The sequence below is a fragment of the Salvelinus namaycush genome, chromosome 32, assembly GCF_016432855.1.
Source record: "Salvelinus namaycush isolate Seneca chromosome 32, SaNama_1.0, whole genome shotgun sequence".
In the NCBI taxonomy this organism is placed as follows: Eukaryota; Metazoa; Chordata; class Actinopteri; order Salmoniformes; family Salmonidae; genus Salvelinus; species Salvelinus namaycush.
This window is the reverse complement of record NC_052338.1, coordinates 24,058,679-24,069,460: the sequence shown is the minus strand read 5'-3', so window position 1 is coordinate 24,069,460 and position 10,782 is coordinate 24,058,679. Positions and strand designations below refer to the sequence as shown.

The 10,782-nt window shown below is 41.9% G+C and overlaps 1 protein-coding gene across 1 annotated transcript in view; it reads left to right on the top strand.

Moving 5' to 3' along the window:
* Nucleotides 1-10,782, top strand: part of LOC120027067 (cytoplasmic dynein 1 intermediate chain 1-like) — a gene marked incomplete at its 5' end in the record, with an annotated part of 38,236 nt that overhangs the window by 10,585 nt on the left and 16,869 nt on the right. The window lies entirely within an intron of this gene.

Genomic DNA, 10,782 nt, shown 5'->3' with positions numbered 1-10,782 from the left:
TGGTTTTGGTGCAGAAAATGCCTCTGGTTGGTCGTGACGTGTGTGTGTTTTTGGTTTTACAATCGATGTGGGAACCAGAAGTCCTCACAAGGATAGTAAAACAAGAAGAATTCTGACAAGTGGGGACATTTCACCTCTCCCCACAAGGAAAAAGGCTATTTTAAGTTTAGGGGTTTGGTTTAGGATTACAATTAGGTTTAAGGTTAGGATTAGGAGTTGGGGTTAGGGGTTACGGAAAAAGGATTTTAAATAGGAATCGATTGTTTGGTCCCCTCAAGGATGGTAAAACAAACGTGTGTGTACGTTTGCACGTATGTGTGCGTATGTGTGTGTATTCTCGTGCAAATCCGGGTGTGTCTGTGTGTGTCTATGTGTTATGTGTGTCTGTGTGTCTGTGTGTGAGAGGGAGGGATGGGGAGCCTGGGAGGCAACTGAGGGCTGGGGAGTAGATTTAGAGGGACTCTCCACGAGAGAGAGAGAGAGAGAGGGGGGGGGGGGGGTTATAGAAACTTCTGCATAATAAAAAGATGTGGCCTACCACTTCCTACTTCACATGTGTTAGCCCACCCACGTGGATCCTCCAATCACATGTGCTGCTTGACTCTGTTTCCTACGCCCAGAGTCTACCTCATAAACACACACACACGCACAGTATAAACTTATATACAAACAGTACATTGAAATAGACACACACACACACACACTGAGTTATAGACATACACACAGAGTCACAGGCTCACACACAGAGTCACACACACACACACACACACACACACACACACACACACACACACACACACACACACACACACACACACACACACACACACACTCATGCAAAGCCGTACACACATGCACAGCCACCCACTCCCACACTGCAGACCAATATATGCAATTTAGTAGAGGCCTTAATAGATTTGAATAGATAATAGATGCAATAATAGATTTTAAACACCATTATCCCCCAGCTTTATTTGGCTACTATTATTCATGTATGTTCTGAAGTGCATGTAGTCTGGTGTAGATATTACAGTGTTACAGCATGTAGTCTGGTGTAGATATTACAGTGTTACAGCATGTAGTCTGGTGTAGATATTACAGTGTTACAGCATGTAGTCTGGTGTAGATATTACAGTGTTACAGCATGTAGTCTGGTGTAAATATTCCAGTGTTACAGCATGTAGTCTGGTGTAGATATTACAGTGTTACAGCATGTAGTCTGGTGTAGATATTCCAGTGTTACAGCATGTAGTCTGGTGTAGATATTACAGTGTTACAGCATGTAGTCTGGTGTAGATATTACAGTGTTACAGCATGTAGTCTGGTGTAGATATTACAGTGTTACAGCATGTAGTCTGGTGTAGATATTCCAGTGTTACAGCATGTAGTCTGGTGTAGATATTACAGTGTTACAGCATGTAGTCTGGTGTAGATATTACAGTGTTACAGCATGTAGTCTGGTGTAGATATTACAGTGTTACAGCATGTAGTCTGGTGTAGATATTACAGTGTTATAGCATGTAGTCTGGTGTAGATATTACAGTATTATAGCATGTAGTCTGGTGTAAATATTCCAGTGTTACAGCATGTAGTCTGGTGTAGATATTCCAGTGTTACAGCATGTAGTCTGGTGTAGATATTCCAGTGTTACAGCATGTAGTCTGGTGTAGATATTACAGTGTTATAGTATGTAGTCTGGTGTAGATATTACAATGTTATAGCATGTAGTCTGGTGTAGATATTACAGTGTTACAGCATGTAGTCTGGTGTAGATATTACAGTGTTACAGCATGTAGTCTGGTGTAGATATTACAGTGTTACAGCATGTAGTCTGGTGTAGATATTACAGTGTTACAGCATGTAGTTTGGTGTAGATATTACAGTGTTACAGCATGTAGTCTGGTGTAGATATTACAGTGTTACAGCATGTAGTCTGGTGTAAATATTCCAGTGTTACAGCATGTAGTCTGGTGTAGATATTACAGTGTTACAGCATGTAGTCTGGTGTAGATATTCCAGTGTTACAGCATGTAGTCTGGTGTAGATATTACAGTGTTACAGCATGTAGTCTGGTGTAGATATTACAGTGTTACAGCATGTAGTCTGGTGTAGATATTACAGTGTTACAGCATGTAGTCTGTGTAGATATTACAGTGTTACAGCATGTAGTCTGGTGTAAATATTACAGTGTTATAGCATGTAGTCTGGTGTAAATATTACAGTATTATAGCATGTAGTCTGGTGTAGATATTACAGTGTTACAGCATGTAGTCTGGTGTAGATATTACAGTGTTACAGCTACAAGGATTACTGGAGTCAGTTTGTCTTTACAAGTGATTTCTGTCCATATTGTAGTCTGGAAGCTGGGTTTCTATAATATAATGATGTCCATATTGTAGTCTGGAAGCTGGGTTTCTATAATATAATGATGTCCATATTGTAGTCTGGAAGCTGGGTTTCTATAATATAATGATGTCCATATTGTAGTCTGGAAGCTGGGTTTCTATAACATAATGATGTCCATATTGTAGTCTGGAAGCTGGGTTTCTATAATATAATGATGTCCATATTGTAGTCTGGAGGCTGGGTTTCTATAATATAATGATGTCCATATTGTAGTCTGGAAGCTGGGTTTCTATAATATAATGATGTCCATATTGTAGTCTGGAGGCTGGGTTTCTATAATATAATGATGTCCATATTGTAGTCTGGAAGCTGGGTTTCTATAATATAATGATGTCCATATTGTAGTCTGGAAGCCGGGTTTCTATAATATAATGATGTTCATATTGTAGTCTGGAAGCCGGGTTTCTATAATATAATGATGTCCATATTGTAGTCTGGAAGCCGGGTTTCTATAATATAATGATGTCCATATTGTAGTCTGGAAGCTGGGTTTCTATAACATAATGATGTCCATATTGTAGTCTGGAAGCCGGGTTTCTATAATATAATGATGTCCATATTGTAGTCTGGAAGCTGGGTTTCTATAATATAATGATGTCCATATTGTAGTCTGGAAGCTGGGTTTCTATAATATAATGATGTCCATATTGTAGTCTGGAAGCTGGGTTTCTATAATATAATGATGTCCATATTGTAGTCTGGAAGCTGGGTTTCTATAATATAATGATGTCCATATTGTAGTCTGGAAGCTGGGTTTCTATAATATAATGATGTCCATATTGTAGTCTGGAAGCTGGGTTTCTATAATATAATGATGTCCATATTGTAGTCTGGAAGCTGGGTTTCTATAACATAATGATGTCCATATTGTAGTCTGGAAGCTGGGTTTCTATAATATAATGATGTCCATATTGTAGTCTGGAAGCTGGGTTTCTATAATATAATGATGTCCATATTGTAGTCTGGAAGCTGGGTTTCTATAATATAATGATGTCCATATTGTAGTCTGGAAGCTGGGTTTCTATAATATAATGATGTCCATATTGTAGTCTGGAAGCCGGGTTTCTATAATATAATGATGTCCATATTGTAGTCTGGAAGCTGGGTTTCTATAATATAATGATGTCCATATTGTAGTCTGGAAGCCGGGTTTCTATAATATAATGATGTCCATATTGTAGTCTGGAAGCTGGGTTTCTATAACGTAGTGATGTGTGTATATTGTCACTGTGATAAAACAGGAGACATTTGGCATTGGAAGCTGGGTGAGAAGTTGACAACAAGCATAGAACTGTCCAACCATACATAAAGTTAATTTCATCACAGTTCAACATTTTACAATTTAACAGTTGGTTCCTCACCATGAATGTCATATAGATAAGAACTGATGATACAGTTATTCTTTGACACACACTCACATGCACGCACGCACGCACCACACATACACTCACATACACTCACATGCACGCACGCATGCACGTGCACACACCACACACATACACTCACATGCACAAAGGCACGCACGTGCACACCCACCACACACATACACTCACATGCACAAAGGCACGCACACACACACACACACACACCACACACCACACACCGCTTCTCCCATGAGAGGGGTCTATTTGGGTGACTGAGTGGCGCTGCTGGGAAGATGTGTGGTGGATGAAATGATAGCGGGGGGGGGGGGGGGGGGGGGACAGAAATGAAAACCTAAATGGCACCTCCCAGGCACCTCCCAGGCGTTCTTGTGTCAGTCAGTATGAGTGTGGCCTGGGGCTGTGCCATGCCCTTTCATGAGAGAAATAAATAAATAAAAGACAGAGCGAAAAGGAGTCAATCTCCAATCGCTTGGCATGGGCCTCCCTCACTTTTCTAGCTGGAGAGGGATGAAAGGAGGCAGGAGTGATCAGGGGAGAAGAGATATTGTTTTTCTCTCCAGGATCTATTACAAACAGAGGTGCTCCTTTCTAGTTATCCGTGGATCAGATGGATCTTAATGTGCGAGCATGTTCAGCCGTTTAACCCCCAAAACCACAGGCCCCACTTTCTTTTCTCTCTCTCTTCTCCTTTTCCTGAGGTAGACGGAACGCATGCGACCGCCTCTGCATACACTCATCCTCTGTCGGCCTCTGTTATGGCTCTGCTAGGGTTCTACCAGGGCTCTGCTAGGGCTCTGCCAAGGCTCTGCTAGGGCTCTATTAGGGCTTTGCTAGGGCTCTGCTAGGGCTCTGCCAGGGCTCTGTTATGGCTCTGCTAGGGCTCTATTAGGGCTCTGCTAGGGCTCTGCCAGGGCTCTGCTAGGGCTCTGCCAGGGCTCTGTTATGGCTCTGCTAGGGTTCTACCAGGGCTCTGCCAAGGCTCTGCCAGGGCTCTGTTAGGGCTCTGCCAGGGCTCTGCCAGGGTTCTGTTATGGCTCTGTTAGGGCTCTGCCAGGGCTCTGCTAGGGCTCTGTTAGGGCTCTGCCAGGGCTCTGCTAGGGCTCTGCCAGGGCTCTCCTTGGGCAACATTTCTAAAAACATGTTTTTATGGGGTATTGTGTGTAGATTGATCAAGAAAAAAATTATTTAATCAATTTTAGAATAAGGCTGTAATGTAACAAAATGTGAAAAAAGTCAAGGAGTCTGAATTTCATATTTCAGAGAGTGAAATGGCGTGTTTGAATCATCGTCATTGTTTCAACATTATGCCATCAACCTAAATATGGAGGTATATTGAAATAAAATGTCAGGGCCACAGTCCAACGATTTCTGCCTGAACAGTGACTCCTACTGCTATACGAGGGGTAATGCAATTCATTGAGAAGAAGTCTACCATTCAGATGCCTACAGTACCTCTACTTTATGTTTAGCTTTTTTTAAACAAGCTGTGTTTGATTCAGCTGAGCTATTATGTCAACACATTTAGACATTTATCAGCTTCCATATTCATTTGTGTAGACTACCTAAATAACATTCAAGAGTTGAAAGGAACTCCTCAAACTTTTCTTTCACAGTCTGTACAGTATGTGAGGTTGGGTTTATGTAGGCTACATTGACACCTACATTGACATGTAGGCTACATTGACAAAATCTGGATGAATAAACATTGTTTCCATGCAATTACAAAAATAAAAGAATAATGTGATTATGTTGAATCGACGTGGAAAACTGAATGGATTTGCAAAAAGTCATCAACTGAATGGAATTTCAACTTTTAACCTAAATCTAAGGGCATGGTGAATTTTTTGGGTTGATTTCACATTAAATTCACATGAAAAACTAGACGTTGAAATGGTCATTATAATTTGTCCATGGTGGATTGGATTTTTGGAAGTTTAGAAGTAGTTACCGTTAGCGCTATGAATACGATGCCAAATTCATTGTATTAATAATAACCTTTGGATATTGCCATTACTTTCAACCAGTGTGTGCCCAGCAGAGTATGTAAGTGGAGCGGAGCTGGAGCGGAGCGAGGAGTGGAACGTGCCCAATTTGACTGGAACGTGGAGCGAGTTTCCTAAAGGTTGGAGCGTCTGCCTTCTCGCCCCCTCCAATTCCACTCCAGTAGCACTCACTTCCTCAGCTCAGGGCGCGCCCCGTCCTCATATACATCTGTAGGCTACTTGTGTGCTGCTAGAGCCCCTTGCTTTAGCTACTGTCATGGAGTTCACCAAATCTTTTCATAAAGAAAGTGATAAAACACAAAGGTGCAAAATCAAGGTGACTTACAAAGATGAGGACCAAAACCAAGAGAGGGAGTGCTGTGATGTAGTGTCCACAACTAAAAAATCTGAAAAGAGACGTATCCTGAAAGCATGACGGTATACTTAGTACGTGCACATGCTAACAGAAAGGAACGAGGTGGGGAACTAGCTAAGTGTGTCAAATCAGATTTTGTTCATTTTCATTCTATTATTTATACAATAGGCCGTCATTGATTTTGGCCCAATAGGCCTGGCATATTACCTCTTTCAAGGAGCTTTCCATTTTGATAGGGTTATTTGACCTAAAATCTTTTAGGCCTACCTACAATTTTTTTATATGCATCGCTACCCAGCCTGGCAAGAGTGGCCCGAAGGGTATTTAGCATCCCCATTGGCTCCGCAAGCGCTGAGAGGGTATTCTCCACTTCTGGCCTGCTTTCCAGGCACCATTGCATCAACCTGAAGCCACAGACTCTGACCAAATTCATGTTTCTAAAAATGATTTCCAAGGCACTGTAGACTGAGACTAATAAACCATTTTTCGTTTAATTTGTATTTAATTCTATGTACGTCACAGCCTATATGTGCAAATTGTGGATTATATAATGATTTAATATAACGAAATGTTGTTTAAATGCTGAGCACTTAATATCCCTGCCAGCCTAGTGTGTCGCACTTGCAAATGCTTCACAAAGTATTTCTTTGTAGGCTATAGCCTTAAAATAATTGAAATAATATAGCTTAAATAATTCATTTTCATTGATTCTTAGGCTCCCTGTCTGGCTCCTGACCTATTAGAGTGTTTATATGCTGTTTAATATGACATGTAGACTATTTGACATGATGAGCGCTTCTTACATTCACCTTTTCATGTTTATTAAAGTATTTTTCATTCAAATCATATGGTTTGGCTTCAATACTTTGAAACCAAATGGTAGGTCCAGGTAGTCACAAAAATAGATGGGTGTTGGTTAAATTGTGATTTTAATTAACGGAATTTGGAGCTGCAGATGGACGGGATTTCTGACCGCTCAACTCTGCTCACATACTTTGGTGCCCAGTGGGTTGTGTGTTGGTTTGTAGATGGGGGGGGGGACTAAGATTGAATTATATGGGGGAGGAGGGGTTATTAGTGAGGTTTGGGGGGACACTGGGGCTACATTGTGAGGGGGTTGATGTGAATGATACTGGGGAGGTAGGCATTCTGTCCTCTTCTCACAGCCCTGCCGGTGGACCCGTCATTGGCCCAAACCCTGTGTGCTCCAGTAACATCACACGACCCTCTCAAGTGGGCTGGGTCACGCCACATCAATGGCACGCCCCAAAAACCTCACCCGCACCCCTCAACCGCCCGTACCCCCGCTGACACTGTCAGCTCCCATCCCACTCAGCCATATTTTTATTAATATCTCTCGGTTTCTTTTACACACCATGGCTCGCTGTGACCTGATCCCCGTGCCAGAGGGTTGGGAAAGCAGGCCTGGTTTAGAGGGAAAGAAGGGGGGAGCGGGGAGAGAGAGAAGGGTGGGGAAGAGAGGGGGAGAATGAGAGAGGGGCGGGAGCGGGGGAGAGTGAGAGAGGGGTGGGGGGGAGAGAGGGGGAGATTGAGAGAGGGGAAGGAGAGGGAAAGAGAGAGAGAGAGGGGGGGTAAAGAGAGAGAGAAAGAGGGAGGAGAGAGGGGAGGGAGAGGGGGGAAGAGAGAGAGAAAGAGGAAGAGAGGAGAGAGGGGGAGAGAGAGGGGAGGGAGAGGGGGGAACAGAAAGAGAAAGAGGGAGGAGAGAGAGGGGGGAAAGAGAAAGAGAGAGGGAGGAGAGGGGGGAGAGAAGAGGTATTCATAGGGTTTCTGGAGAGATTCCCACTCCAAATTATAGTGGCAGATGAAGTTGCATTTGCTCATAAAGCTTACTGGAGAAATCCTATAAAAGCCACTGTTAGCTTTGTGAGAGGAAGGTCAAAGACCCTGTGTCTGTGGAGGTTTTATAATAGACTTGTATAATAACACATTCTTTCAACAGCTAGCTAGAGATTCTACCTCCATTATGGTGCAGTGGTATTGTTCCCTGAATTCTTTGCTGTTCAGATTCTGATGGGTAGAGGAATATGACAACGCTAGGTAGATGAACATTTTAAAACTTAGCAGTCTATCATTGTGTCAAAGTCGTTTTTTTCTAATCATACTTTATCAATTCAATAGGAATTCTCACTTTAATAATAATATATTTTTTATATTTTAGTATCAATTTACGGTACTTCTCCTATGTCAATATGATTAAGGTCACTCTCACTGAAAAGAGAGAAGAAGAAGAGGATGAAAGAGAGAGATGGAAAGGAAAGGAAGAGAGGGGCCGAGAGAAGGAGAGAAAGGCTGCTTGTATTCACAAAGCCTCATTTTCTTTATCTGATGAAACAGAGATATGCTATTCCACCGGCTGTGCCAGAGACCACAGAGTGACAAAATCTGTGGGGTGTCGTAAAAAAGAGAGAGCGAGGGATGCCAAGGGAAGAGGGTTCAGTCCATCTGGTCCTCATAAGCCCTGCTGAAAACCAGATGACTGTGGTGGTGCAGCGAGAGGAGGAGAGGAGAATATACTGTCTTGTTACTAAGTCATCGACCCCCTCTCCTCTTCCTCCCTCCCTTCCCAACCCAAACTCCAGGAGCATTTTTTACCCGAGAAAGAGGGAGGCAACCAAGGAGGGAGTGTTCGTTCCTCTCTTCCATAATCCCTCTCTTCGTGCCATATCTTATCATGGGTTAGCCTGAGTATTATTCTGTATAGAACCCTTCCTATTAATATAACAGGCTCTGTCACAAGCATTTCACTTCTTGAGATGATTTTAAAACATTGCTTTGGGGAAGGAAAACCCCTGTGCTTTTGCTCTGTAGGTGATGGGCCCTCGACTTGAGTTATACCATCGCGTTTCAATTAAGTTTCGTTGCAGAAAAATGACTTTCACTGGTGTTTTTCAGTGAAGCTGTCAGTTTAAACATCTGTTTGGTTATGGGCCACCGATAGATGACTTTACAGGACCTGAACATACCTTGAGAAAGAGGAGAAAAGGTCTCAGAGCTACTTAACTTTGGAAATTAATGTCGGAGTTGGTAAAGAAAAAGTATATTATTGAGATATGTTCATAATACAGACTTTACACAGAGAAGTGTGCGGGATGGTTTTGATATAGGAAGCTTTATGCAGGTGCTGCAAGGGCCTATATTTACTTGAATATCCACTTTGTTTCAAAGGTGCTCATTGGAATTAGATCTTAGGGCTCAAACTGTAACGATCGTCTGTTGAAGAAGGTGTGGACCAAAGCGCAGCGTGGTAAGTGTTGATGCTTTTTTTATTAAAACTGAACACTGAGACAAAATAACAAAAATAGAACAACACGAAACAGTTCTGTCTGGTGCAGACACAAAACAGAAAACAACTACCCACAAAAACCATGTGGGAAAAAGCTACCTAAGTATGGTTCTCAATCAGAGACAACGATACACAGCTGCCTCTGATTGAGAACCACACCCAGCCAAACAACAAAGAAATACAAAACATAGAAAATGAACATAGAATTCCCACCCAAATCACACCCTGACCAAACCAAAATAGAGACATAAAAAGATCTCTACGGTCAGGGCGTGACACAAACTAACCAAACCCACATTTCAGTATTTATTCAGTTGCATGTAAACATACAGTAACTACTTTCCGATAGTCAAATGTTTTTACATATTGATTTGGGTAGTAACAGGTGGATTCCGCTGACAGACGGATGCTTCCAGTTAGATGTGTGTCACAGGCAGTAGTTGGGTAAACAAATATTGAATCAGCCTCTAATATCATTGGCTGAATCCAAAGTGGCAACCTATTCCCTATATCGTGCACTACTTTTGACCATGGACCATAGAGCTCTGGTCAAAAGTAGTGCACTATGTAGGGAATATGGTGCCATTTTGGGGGACGCAACCTCTGCCTCATATTAACTTATCTGTTAATAACACAACATGACATCTGAATGGGGAAATACTTTAATCTATCAACCAAGTCCTTACGGGAAGAAGTCATAAATAGTTTTATGGGGACAAATTTAAGTAATCTTCAGTAGCTGACGATATACAGTCTGTCAGTGTAATTCACGACCGTACGTGTTGATATATGACAACTGAATAAGGCTTTTATGTAGCGCCCAGTTCATTTCTGGCAGACGTCGCAAACTGCACTATAGGGTTATAAACAGAGCTAATGTCAGTAGCTGATTCAGTAGGCCTACACACAAGGATAGTGGGGAAATAAGGTGCGGTTTAAACTTTAAAAGACTGGGAGTTCTTAGTTTAGTTAAAGGATTTCTCCACTTTAGATGAAGCGCCTGATAGGGTCAGAAGTCTGCGGAACAGATGGAGTGAATATCCAGTCTTTTTTGAATCCTTTTCTTCTGTCCTTACTATTAAGCTTAGTGATTTATTAGTAATGATAACTCTGGCAAGGAGAGTAACGTTACATCATGTCATATTGCGAGCAGGGGATCTTCCAGACGTTTATAGAACGGAATAATTGATGACTTCTGGTAATGAGATAGAAGATTAAAGTTAGCATCTATCATGGTTATTACTCAGAGAGATGGATGTTTGAAGAGTCCTGGTAGTATACCTCAACCTCATTCTAGGAGAAATTAACGTGCTTGTCTTAGTCAGGTTT